The sequence below is a fragment of the Scardinius erythrophthalmus genome, assembly GCF_964197995.2.
Source record: "Scardinius erythrophthalmus genome assembly, chromosome: 10".
NCBI classification, from domain to species: Eukaryota; Metazoa; Chordata; class Actinopteri; order Cypriniformes; family Leuciscidae; genus Scardinius; species Scardinius erythrophthalmus.
This window is the reverse complement of record NC_138230.1, coordinates 3332274-3344419: the sequence shown is the minus strand read 5'-3', so window position 1 is coordinate 3344419 and position 12146 is coordinate 3332274. Positions and strand designations below refer to the sequence as shown.

At 37.8% G+C, this 12146-nt stretch overlaps 1 long non-coding RNA gene across 1 annotated transcript; it reads left to right on the top strand.

The window, feature by feature from the left end:
- The first annotated feature begins 1668 nt into the window (after positions 1 to 1668).
- Positions 1669 to 4491, top strand: LOC308697195. Its single transcript, XR_014030907.1, has 3 exons — positions 1669 to 1760; positions 2217 to 2291; positions 2371 to 4491. It is a non-coding gene; the product is annotated as an uncharacterized lncRNA (long non-coding RNA).
- The last annotated feature ends 7655 nt before the right edge of the window (positions 4492 to 12146 follow it).

Below are 12146 nucleotides of genomic sequence, written 5' to 3'. Positions count from 1 at the left end.
TAGAAATGGTGCTTAATATTTATTTTATAACATGTGATACTTTTTTTCATGATTCTTTGATTATTAAAAAGTTCTTTTAAAAAAGTCTTCAATATCACTTTTATAAATTTAACACATCCTTGCTGAATATTCCTGTTTTTTTTCTGTATTTTTGATCAAATAAATGCAGGCTTGTAGCATAATAATAAACTTCTTTCAAAAACATTAAAAATAGTAATGGGTCCAGACTTGTTACTGCACTGTAAAAACTAAAGGAGCCTCAAGTATCCTGTTGGATACTCAAGGAACTTCAAAATGTAATTTAGGTGCCTCAAAGCTCTTTTTCCTATAGAAGGGTAACTGGAGGAGCATTGACAATCTTTGAGGTTCTTGCTGGAACTTATGGGATCCTTTAAGCACTTTGTATTTACTTCAGAGGTTCTGGAGTCACCTTTTCATTACTATGAGACCTCGAAGTGCTTTGGGGGAAAATAGAGGAACTTGAATGCGATAGAAGGGTTATTGGAAGATCTTTTAACATTTAAGTGGTTCCTGGAAGATCTCTTAAGTTAAAGCCAGCATCTGGAGGAACCCAATGGTTCAATGAGGCCTGAATTAGATTATTATTCTATTATTATTATTATTAGGCCTATCCTATTATTATTATTATTATTATAGGCTACTTAAGTTTGATTCAGTATACATACCCAGGTGAAAAAGACGTACTATTAAATGTATTAAAAATGTACTTGAGTGTGTTTTTAGTAGACCTACATTACAAATATACTTTAATGCATTTTTATTATTATTATTATAGGCAAGTTTGATTCAGGATACATACCCAGGTGAAAAAGATGTACTATTAAATGTATTAAAAATGTACTTGAGTGTGTTTTTAGTAGACCTACAATACAAATATACTTTAATGCATTTTTAATACATTTAACAGTAACCTAGTCTTTTTCACTTGGGTAGCTTACTTATATTTAGTATAGGCCTATTTTATTAAGTCATTTAAACCTTAAACAACAACACTAAATAATAATAATAATATATGAAGAAGAAGAAGCAGGAGGAGAGAAGTTTTATTCAGTCACGAAACTGCTGCTATTCCTCTGCTGTCGTCGCTTCAGTGATCCTCGCGCTGCTCGCGCGCAACAAAGCTCAGCTGATCGACGTCATCGGTTTGAAAGTAACGGCTCCTCTCATCAAAGCTTCCGCCGTTTGTTCGGCTCTCCATTACAAGGTTTGTAAACTCGCCAAATAAATATAAATACAGAGTCTACTCACTATATATTTAAACACACACATATATATATATAAACTAAATTTATTATACATTACTACGTTTTTACAGTGTTTACCACTCGTTTATTGCACAGTATCTGGTTTTAGCCGCGATGCTAACTAACTACGTTGATCTAATGAACAAATGGAAATTATTGACTTATTGTCTTAGATTGATTTAGTCATTCAATTCAACATATTTTGTACAACTGTCTTCAAATTGCTGATATAGCCTAACTAATTTAGAAAATTCTCTGATTCTTGGCGTTTGTTATGAATAACAAAAACAGGTTATAGTTTGCTCTGTTTTTGTTTAGCCTAACGTTAACTTTACTTACTACAGGTGCCCTCATTCTCTCGAATACCATTTTAAAGCCATTTACTGGTCAATAAATATTATGTTGTGAATAATCAGCTTTGTTCTTTTGTTTCCCCAGAACAACCATTACATTTCTAAAATAATCTGAACATTTCAGTGGCAACATTGAATTACAGTAAGTTACCTGAACCACATGCAGTACTTTATTACTATGAACTTTCTCTGTGTGCAATTGTATTGTTTGACTGTGTACTTGTGTTTTTTTAATCAGTTACTCTCTGAAAATATTTTCTCATGATCTCAAATCTCATTCATGTTACTCAGAAAAATAATATCACAGGTTTGATTCACAAAAAATGCTATAGACATTTTAACTCTGAATTATAACTTCAAGTTTAGTCTTTTTCGACAAAAAAAAAGGAAAAAGCTATTAGGCTTCAGAAGACTTGCAACACAACCCATAACACATGAGTTGTGAACTCATTGATTATTTTTAGGATCTTTTCTGGGACATTTTTGGAGCTTAACCATTTTTACATAAATTGTTGCATTGAATTGAACTAGACAAGTGTACATAAGAATGGTTTCATGAATGATTTACACATTTGTTTTCTTCTTGTGTTTCATGCAGTGAAATTGAATGGTGACTGGGGTTGCATTATGCCTGAGATCTGCTTTTGGTTTCCACAGACAGAGAGTCAAACAGGTTTGGAACGTCACAATTATTTAAATTTCACAACTATCACTTTAATAACATTACTAACAGTAAATTTTGTACTTTGCAGGGATCTCAGTAAGCTGAAATACAAGTTTGATCAAGAATAAAAATCCTCCTGTAGACCTGAAAATCATTGAAGTGCCTGGACCATCCACCAGAAAAGAAGAAAAACAAACGGAAAACGATGCTGTACCTTTTCACTTTTCTAACTCGTTAAGTATCTCATACCAACTTGGTCCCATAGTGACATTTTTGACCACAAACGAAATTGCTGATCGTGTGGATTCTTAGTGAAATGACTGGAATTCACCAGTGAACATTCACAGAACAACAGATCATTTTACTGCACCTTAACTCTGTTTCCGGGTCGAAGCCTCTACTTCCTCTATCTTGTTTCATGAGAATACTCAACAACCATTTATGAACACTGTTGATTCAAGTCACACATTTAAGATTTTCAAAAGCCATAGTGTACATTACAGTCTCCAGTCTAACGGCATCCCAGACTTAAACATTTTATGATTCAAAATAGCTGAATAACTAACCATCTGAGATTTCGGTATAGAGATAAAGGTTACAGCACAATGAGTGTATATTAGCACTGTTGTTTGTTTTTGGCATCTGATAGAGCTTTTGGACTTGGAAACAGTGATGTCAGACTTACCATCGGACTGAAACACAAATGTTTTAAAGTTAAGTATGATGGACATTTTTAATTAGTTCAAATGTAATTTTATTTACATTGATTTATTTCGTGGAACATATGTGTTTCCATGCATTTTGTTGAGATGTCTTTTCTTGTTTATCTATTGTATATACATGGTTGATTATTCATGTTGCTTATGTATTATACTATTTTTTTGTGTATTCATTGATATTAATCTGTAGTTAGCTTTTTTCCCCATGTGCATGGAAGTGTATGTATAAAAATGAATATCAAATATGTAATAAACAATTCTTATTTTGTATTTGGTTCAATTTGTTTATTATAATAGATGTCAAAGGTAACCATAGTAACAACATGAAATTAAATGTAAAAAAAAAAATGAAATTTGGTTCCTGGAGGCACCCAAAGTGGTTCCACACAGTGCCTAATATAAGAGTTCCTCAGGAAACCTGTGTGGTTCCTCAGAGAACCGCCCCTTTTTAAAGGGTGCCTAGAGGATCTACAGACGGTTCCGCCGGTGTGGCAAAGTGAAGAACCCCAAAAGGTTCCTCCAGGCACCTTTAATTTTTACAGTGTGGTAGCCTATCAAACTTTATCTAAGCTAATCTCTTTTTTGTTTAATGAAGATGTTATTGTTCTTGTTGTTATTTTGCTGTTTTATTCAGTTTATTCACAGTTCCAGAATACAACTTCAGTAGATGAACATGAACGTGCTTTTATAATTTGTCTGCGTTATGGGCAGGATTTTTCCCTCCCATTTAATCAATAATGACTGCAGATATTGTCATATTATTAATATCAGTAATATGTTATTATGTATTGCATTGCTACCTTAAATATGCTATACACAAATCAAGTGGAAGAGAAAGACACGATCGCTACTGAGCAGGAAAAAAAATCTAAACTAATATTCGTATAGGCTATGATGTCAGGGTATTATCTAATCATCAGCATCAGAATATAGAAGATAGACCCATATGAGATCCTTTATTTGAAACATTTAAAAATGTTGCAGTGTGTTGGTTTTTTAACTTTGAATACAAACGTCTTGTCTTTTACTTTTGTAGCTTTTTTACTAGTCAGCTCTGGACGCGATGTTATTCACTGATTGTACGCGCAAATTCAAAGCGTCGCGTCTGGGCACGTTAATGACGCTCGCGCTCTTTTAAACTCACAAAGCGGTGAATGATTTTTCCAGAAATGACGCTGATCTACAGTAGCCCACAAGTTTATATTTAAAATACATTGCAATCACACCAAAATCGATGACCTGCATTACGAGCTGTGCTTCTTTGCGTGCCTATTTCTGCTTTTGCTTCGCACTCGCAGCACCTGATGGATGCGTTCGTTGACCGCCTCTGATCGCCTCTGACGTCCCCTCGGACTAAACTGGCTGGCGCCTCTATACAGTCATGGGCTGGCGTTAATGTGACGTAATGTAACAGTCTATGGTTAAGATAAACATCGTTACTATTTTTAGTTGATTAATAGGCTACATTTTGAAATAAATTGTAGATAGGACATTTAGGCTAAATTTTTTTTTTTTTTGTCCCTCTGTCTGGGCCCCATCCCGCCAATCGGGCCCTAGGCACGTGCCTAGTTTGCCTTTGCGTTAATCCGGCTCTGCTCACACCCTTTTAACCATACTGCTCATGGCTCTCACAATCTCTACAATCAGGAGCAATATAAGAGCACAGATCGTCTTATGCCTTTTACAGTTTTTCTCGATTGTTTACACACATTTTCTGGTACTTGAGACACAATGACCACAACATGTAACTCATTCACCAAGCGCCTGAACCAATTCTGCTAAACTACAAGCACAATTCCTGCTTTACACTCAGATTGCAGTTCTAAAACACACTTTTTTCAAAACACTACACACAATTCTCTGCTTTTCTCTACAGTTTTTAAAGAATTTGAGACTCTTGACAGACTTCCGGACAGCTTTAGAGTAGGGATAGTTACTTTACTACACAAAAAAGGAGACAAGACTGACTTGAGAAACTGGCGACCAATCACTCTTTTAAATTTTGATGTTAAAATTTTTAGTAAGATTTTAGCTACACGTATGTCGACTGTTTTAGTGGACGTAATCCACCTGGATCAAGCATGCACTGTGCCCGGCAGGAAGATCACGCACAACCTGGTACTGATCAGAGACGCCATCTGTTATGCGAGAGACAGAAACATTCGGCTAGTAGTCCTAAATTTAGATTTCAAAAAAGCCTTTGACCGCGTCTCACACCAGTACCTGTTGCAGGTACTGGGAAAAATGGGTTTTCCTGGGAGGTTTATAGCCTGGGTGGGATTGCTGTACAACGATCTGTCTAGCAGAATTTTGGTTAACCTGTTAAGCTGCAACCCCACTTTTGAAAAATCCCCAGAAATGACATACCCAAACTGAAACAGATACAGTTCATGAACCCTTTGTACTAAAAGCACAAGTATGATCTCATTTGAAAGCTGACACCTGGCAGTTTATTGTAAATGTAATTATTGTCATAATGAAAAAATTTGTTATAAATAGCTTTAAAGTTCTTCATGAAAATAAAATTGAAGTTGACCCTGTAGCAATCTAGAAATGCACTACAGCTAAAGCCACATGTCTAAACATTTTATGTTTAAAATCTGAAGATGATAAGTCTAAAACTCTGTATTTAGTTCGTTTTTTTTCAAGATAGAAGCACCTAGAGCTAGCTAGCATGTTAGCTTAGCACACCATCAATACATGACAATTTATGAGATTAAAACCATGTTTGTGCTTCAAACTTACTTTAAAACGCAAGTGAAGTGTATAATCTTCTGTGATCTAATTTGACATCAGATAAAAAAAATCAGACAGAAAATATACTATTTGATCATATTCTGCACAATGATGGTCTATAGATTAGCATTACATTATAAATATAATCTATTATTATGAAAATACCTGGCATGGCTTGAAAAACACAGGTAACTCAAATATCATTGCAATCATGTTTATTGTCTTCAAAATATCTGTATCTGCATGATACAGCGCGATCTCTTGTTAGCTTTGTGTGTATCAGTGACGTCCTGGAATGTCACATGATTATGGGTCTTCTTCATGTTCCATATATGGGTTATTATTGTGCATATAGCGCCCTCAGGCTATTGGTATGAATTGAAAACACAGTAAATGAGAGTGCCAAACGCTCATAAAGATTACATCGACGCATTTGGGTATAAATTCAATAAATATTATTCCTGTCAATAGAAATCTGATGTAAACCTATGAGAATCTATCAATATTTCTCCAAATCTGCACATTTTTGAGCTAAAAGCCCTGAGGGAAGTTGTTTTGTGTATCGCTGTCATGACGACAGCACAGAGTTTTTTTATGAAATAAAATCCTTAAATTTAGATAAAACTAAAGCTATATTATTTGGTAATTATAAGAAAAAACGGATAAGATGATTGAGATAGATCATAGATGGGATACAAATTGAAAATGTCTCTGAAATAAATTTTTTAGGAATTACAATAGACAATAAACTAACTTGGAAAACTCACATCAGACACATAAAAACCAAAGTCTCCAAAAGCCTTGCGATAATAAATAAAGCCAAACAAGTACTTGATGAGAATTCACTCCGTATTTTGTATTGTTCCCTGATTCTACCGTACTTAACTTACTGTGTTGAAGTATGGGGAAATAATTATAATAACTTAATACAATCACTATTTATTTTACAAAAAGGGCTTTACGTACCATACACAAGGCTGAATATCTTGAACACACAAATCCATTATTTCTTAAATCGAAATTATTAAAAATACAGGACCTAGTAGAATTTAATACAGCACAATTTTTATTTAAAGCATTTCATAATCTATTACCTACAAACATACAAAAAGTATTCACACAGAGAGAGCAGTTGTACAGTTTGAGGAGTTATGGGAACTTTTTAATACCAACGATCAGAACTACTAGGAGGAGTTTCTGTGTGTCTGTATGTGGGGTTAAACTATGGAATAGTCTGGGGCTGGAACTCAAACAAAGTCAAAGCATTCATCAATTTAAAGTACTCTATAAAAAGAAGGTCTTGTCACATTACAAGGAGGGCATGGTTTAATTATGTGGTGTTGTATTCATGTATTCATAATCTGTCTTATTTTACCTTGTAGGTATTCTGATTACCATTGTTGGTATTACTATAATAGCATTGATGTATCTATGTATTCATAGTCTGTCTTATTTTACCTTGTAGGTATTTGATTACCATTGTTGGTATTATTATAACTGTTACCTGCGGAAATATATGGTGTGTATTTAAGATATGTTTGTGTTTGTTTTTGCTTGTTTTTTTTTTTTTTTTTTTTTTTTGTCATTTTCTTTTTCATGTTTTTTCTCAGACGTCTTTATATATACATTTAACTGAGTGTCATGATAATGTTAATAATTAAGGAAGCAATTGCCTTGTTTTTGTTTTTCCTGTTAATTGTAACCAGGGTGGGTTTAAATAAGTTTGACTTCTACCCACTCCGTTTCGAGCAATAGATGGAATTATGTTGTTAAAGTATGATGAATTTAACTTGTATAGATGAATCAAAATGCTTCTTTATTGCCTTTGTTAGGTGTCATTATATATTGCTCGAAATAAATAAATAAATAAATAAATAAATAAATAAATAAATGAAACCGGCTGACGCGCATAATTCATATTAAAGGTATCGACTCATTTTTTCATTTCATAACTCCTGACAGAAATTAAGAAATAACTGTCGCTATAAGTTTCTCAGAATACAATAGTGGTCAAATACTGAAACTTGAGTATTATATCTTTTTAATGATGTATAGTTTGTCTAGGTATAACATTAAATCTGATAGTAAATTTGAACTAAATAAAAATAAAAAAACGCTTCAGTGCGCGGGCGCACTGGCAACGGTTAACAAGTTAATGGGCATTTATCCAAAGTTGTAAAACTCTACAGCGGCGTCCGTCAGGGGTGTCCTTTATCTCCCCTTCTGTATGTGGCTTGTGTTGAGCCACTGGCACAAATCTTGAGAAGGGACAAATGGGTTAAAGGACTAGATATCCCAGGAAGTGGTGGACTGATGGCGACCTGTGTTTTATATATGGATGACGTGACTCTTTTAGCGACTGACCTTGTATCAGTACGAAGAGCAATGGACTTGGCTGACTGGTACGGCCGGGCCTCGGACGCCAAGCTCAACAGGAATAAGTCCGAAGCCCGGCTCTTCGGGCCGTGGGGGAACGTTGACACAGGTGGACTAGATTTGGATTTTAAAGACAATGATTTGAAAATTGTAGGTGTAAAATTTGACAGAGAGGGTGGAGGACAAGGAAACTGGACTGACATCTTAGGGAAAGTTAGGCAAAGACTGGGCTTTTGGGGACTAAGACAACTGACGTACGAAGGCAAGATTTAAATTTTTAAAGCCGTGATTTTACCACTGATTTTACTTGTCTGTTCTGTTTTTAGTCCCCCAAGACGATTCCTGGCCAAGCTGGAGAGGGCGGTCTTTTATTTCCTGTGGTGGTCCAAGTGGGAGTGACTAAGACCCCTCCCAAAGACTAGCCTCCCAGACCCCCACCTGTTTTTAGGCAGCCACTTTACTGCCCTCCACATCCAATACGCGCTGAAAATGGGGTTTACTCTTTTAGCCACGGACATTTTATCCATACGAAGAGCAATGGACTTGACTGACTGGTACGGTCGGGCCTCGGGCGCCAAACTCAACAGAAGCAAGTCCGAGGCCCAGCTCTTCGGACCGTGGGACGAGACAGACACAGATGGACTCGATGTAGATTTTAAGGACACAGATTTTAAGATTTTAGTTAAATTCGACAAGGAAGGGGGTGGACGTGAAAACTGGACTGACTTGCTAGGGAACATTAGGAAAAGACTGGAGTTTTGGGGAAGGTAAAGTTTTCATTTTTAAAGCCGTCATTTTACCTCTAATGTCACTTGTCTGTTCTGTTTTTACCCCACCTAGGAAATTCCTGAGGAACCTAGAGAGGGCGGTGTTTTATTTCCTGTGGGGGTCCAAGTGGGAAAGATTGAAGAGGGAGGTGGTCAATAGGAGACCAGAAAATGGCCCCACCCATTTTTAGGCAGCCCTTTTACCGCCCTTCACATGAGATATGCCGTGACCTCATCCAAAGAAAACAAGACAGCAGCTTTTGCACGATTTTAATTACAGATTAATGAGCACATATCATTTTGAAAGAACAAAGTTTTTTTTGCTAAGAATCAACGTAAAAAATTACACAGTGTAGCTTTAAGATTTTTTTTACTTTTACCAGTAGACTTGACAACCCCTGTGTCTTTTAACCTCCCAAAAGAATACAGTTTTATAAAGCAGCATTTTTTAGAGGATTTAGATATCACAGATTTAACTAACCACAAGGCTCTTGTCTCTTTTGTCCAGTCCAGTCCCAGGCCTCACCCTTGGTGAACGCTGCCCACCCTGCTCTCCGGAACAGGTATAAGGACTTAGCGTGGATGGTGGCCCATGAGATCCTCCCAGTCACGGTGGTTATGCACTCCAGAGGCATGGCCAAAGACTCAACCTGCCCACGGTCCGCCCGGGTGTAATTGCCCGGAGACCGGGAGACATCTGCTCTGGGAGTGCGGACCTCTGGGACCTGTGGGCCCGGACCAGCCCCCTGGTTTTCTCGTGCCTGCCAGCGGGTGGGGTCCAGGTGGACTACAAGCTCGCCATCCTGGGGGTGGGTCAGGGCTTGAAGGAGCTGACAGCAAAACAATTTACCTTGCTCTGGCTCACCCTTAACCATATCAAGGATGCCATCTGGACCACCGGAAACCTGCTGGGCACTGGAAGCACTGGGCCGGAGAGGAGTGATGGAAAATGTGATAAGGACCCACCCCGGTCCTGCACAACAGACGACTTCCTCTTTAGCATTTTATATGTATTTATTTTAAGATTGGTTTTATCCTCTAAAAAATGTTTAAATCCTCTAAAAAACACCACCACCACAAAGACTCTTTAAAATACACATGGATTCTACAAACAAAACACAAAAACAAGGACTTTGGAAACAAAACACACATACATACACAATCTTGGATTTAATGATCCCACTGTGTTTTTTGTTTTTGTTTTTTAAATTGAGAACATGATGTATTTGGTTGGTTGTAAGTTGTAAAAAAAATTGCGACACTAAAACTGTTCAAAAGAAGAAAAAGAAAAAAATCTGTTCTTATCAGTTTAATATCTGATATGTCCCCTACCCGGCGGGGACCATATATTAAATTGATTTTTGGATCAGGGAGATGGAATAGGGGCTTGCTCCGTCCACTCCACGCATCGACCTGGTATTGCAGTACCTCCAGGAACGGTGCATACCTATTTGGGGAAATAAGCAAGTGAAAGAGAGAATAATCATAAATTAGTAAATATATAATTTATTCTGTAAGATACACTTGTCATATAATAGGTGGCCATGACTGAATATATCATTTGTATGCAATAGACTAAGTTGAACATCATAGATTTGATTGATTATGCTTAATTAAATATACATGTAACCAGAGCAAAAATATCCTGTAGTCGTGCCGACCCGCCTCTAGAGGGCACCCTGGTGCACATGGGTAGTGCAGTAACGGAAAGAAAAGGAGAAGTCGTTTTTTGCCGATTTGTGCTGCGTTCCAGTCCACTTTTAGCAGGGGGGTAATCGAGCTCTCGAATTCCGTACCACCCCCGGGGGCCGCCATTGGCTAACAAGCCATCACCTGCTGTTAGCATTCCATTGACTAATATATAACTAATATAACGATCAGTCCCACCCACTTTGAAGCTGTACTAACTGCAGTGGAAAAGCAAACGAGCTAAAGCGAGTCAAATCGTGCCGTAACGAGTCGAGTCGTACCACGCAGTGGAAAAGCGAAGCAAGCCGAACCGTTCTGCGCCGAGTCGAACCGTACCGAGCCGAACCGAACCGTACCGAGCCGAACCGAGCCGTACCATGCAGTGGAAAAGCGCCAATAGAGACATTTCAGAGCACACGTGAGCTGAAGCGCGTTGGAAACTGCTGAGAGCAGAAATTGATCGCACGGATTCCGTATTTCTCCCGAGAGTGCCAGAGATTTCTTTGTGGAACGATCATACATTCCACGGTGACGGTGCGCCTTACAGAAAAGCATAAAAAGCCACTACCGTTGTTTATGTAGTGAAGTGCTGCTGTTGGGTAGCACCTTGTTTGCATGGGTTGACTCCGCCCTAGAGGCCCGCAGGTAATCAGCGTCTGATTCATACGGGTATATCAAGGTGGCTGTTTGGCCACCAGACATTGCGTTGATGTGTGACTGTTTCGCTGGCGCGTAATTTTTCTGCGTTCATCCTGGCTGGAGTTGCCGTGTGGTTTGTGGATAAGCACATGTGGTGCTGAGTGTTTGCAGTCGTTGTGTTTTCATTCTGGCTGGAGGTGAGTGTGACGGTAGCTGGTTATTATTGCTCGAATCTACCGGACGCTAAACGGTTAACCACGTAACTCTTGTCAGGTGCTGTGCGGCTTGTGGAGAAGCGCGTGTTCAAGCTGAGTGTTTACAGTGGTTGATGAACGCGCTTCGTTTGCCGTATACAAACGCACGTCATACTACTACAATAATCATCGCTGGTGTATTGCTGTTTGGCTTTCTGGTAAGTGTCTTTTTGGCTCTTGTGGTCGTTTTTATTTTGAGTAATGTTTAGCCATGGGGTTATCTGTGTATTTCAGCTCGCCTTGGTATTATTTGGTTCTCACTCTGTGCTGCCGGACGAATGACGCGATCGCCGCATGTTGGTATGTGTGATCACTGTATTATAATGATCCAGTACGGTGTATATTTTAGTTCACATCCGGGCTTTTGCAGGTGAATGAATCTGCTGTTATAAAAGTACGTGAAGACTGCTGCTCGGATTGGGACTTTCATTGCTGCTGTTTTGTTCCCAATATCTTTTACTTTTGTTTATTGTTTTATTTCAATAATCTGCTGGCCAGTAGTGGCTCTCATGTGAGCACGCTCAGCATTTAATATATTTTGAGTTAATTTGCTTTATTATTGGGATAATTCAACTGCATTATTTTGTTTGTTTTTGATTTCTTATGGGTTCGCCCTGTATTCCTTTTGTGAACAATATTTGCATTACTTAATAATTTTGTGAGTGATCCTCAGCCTGTCAGAGG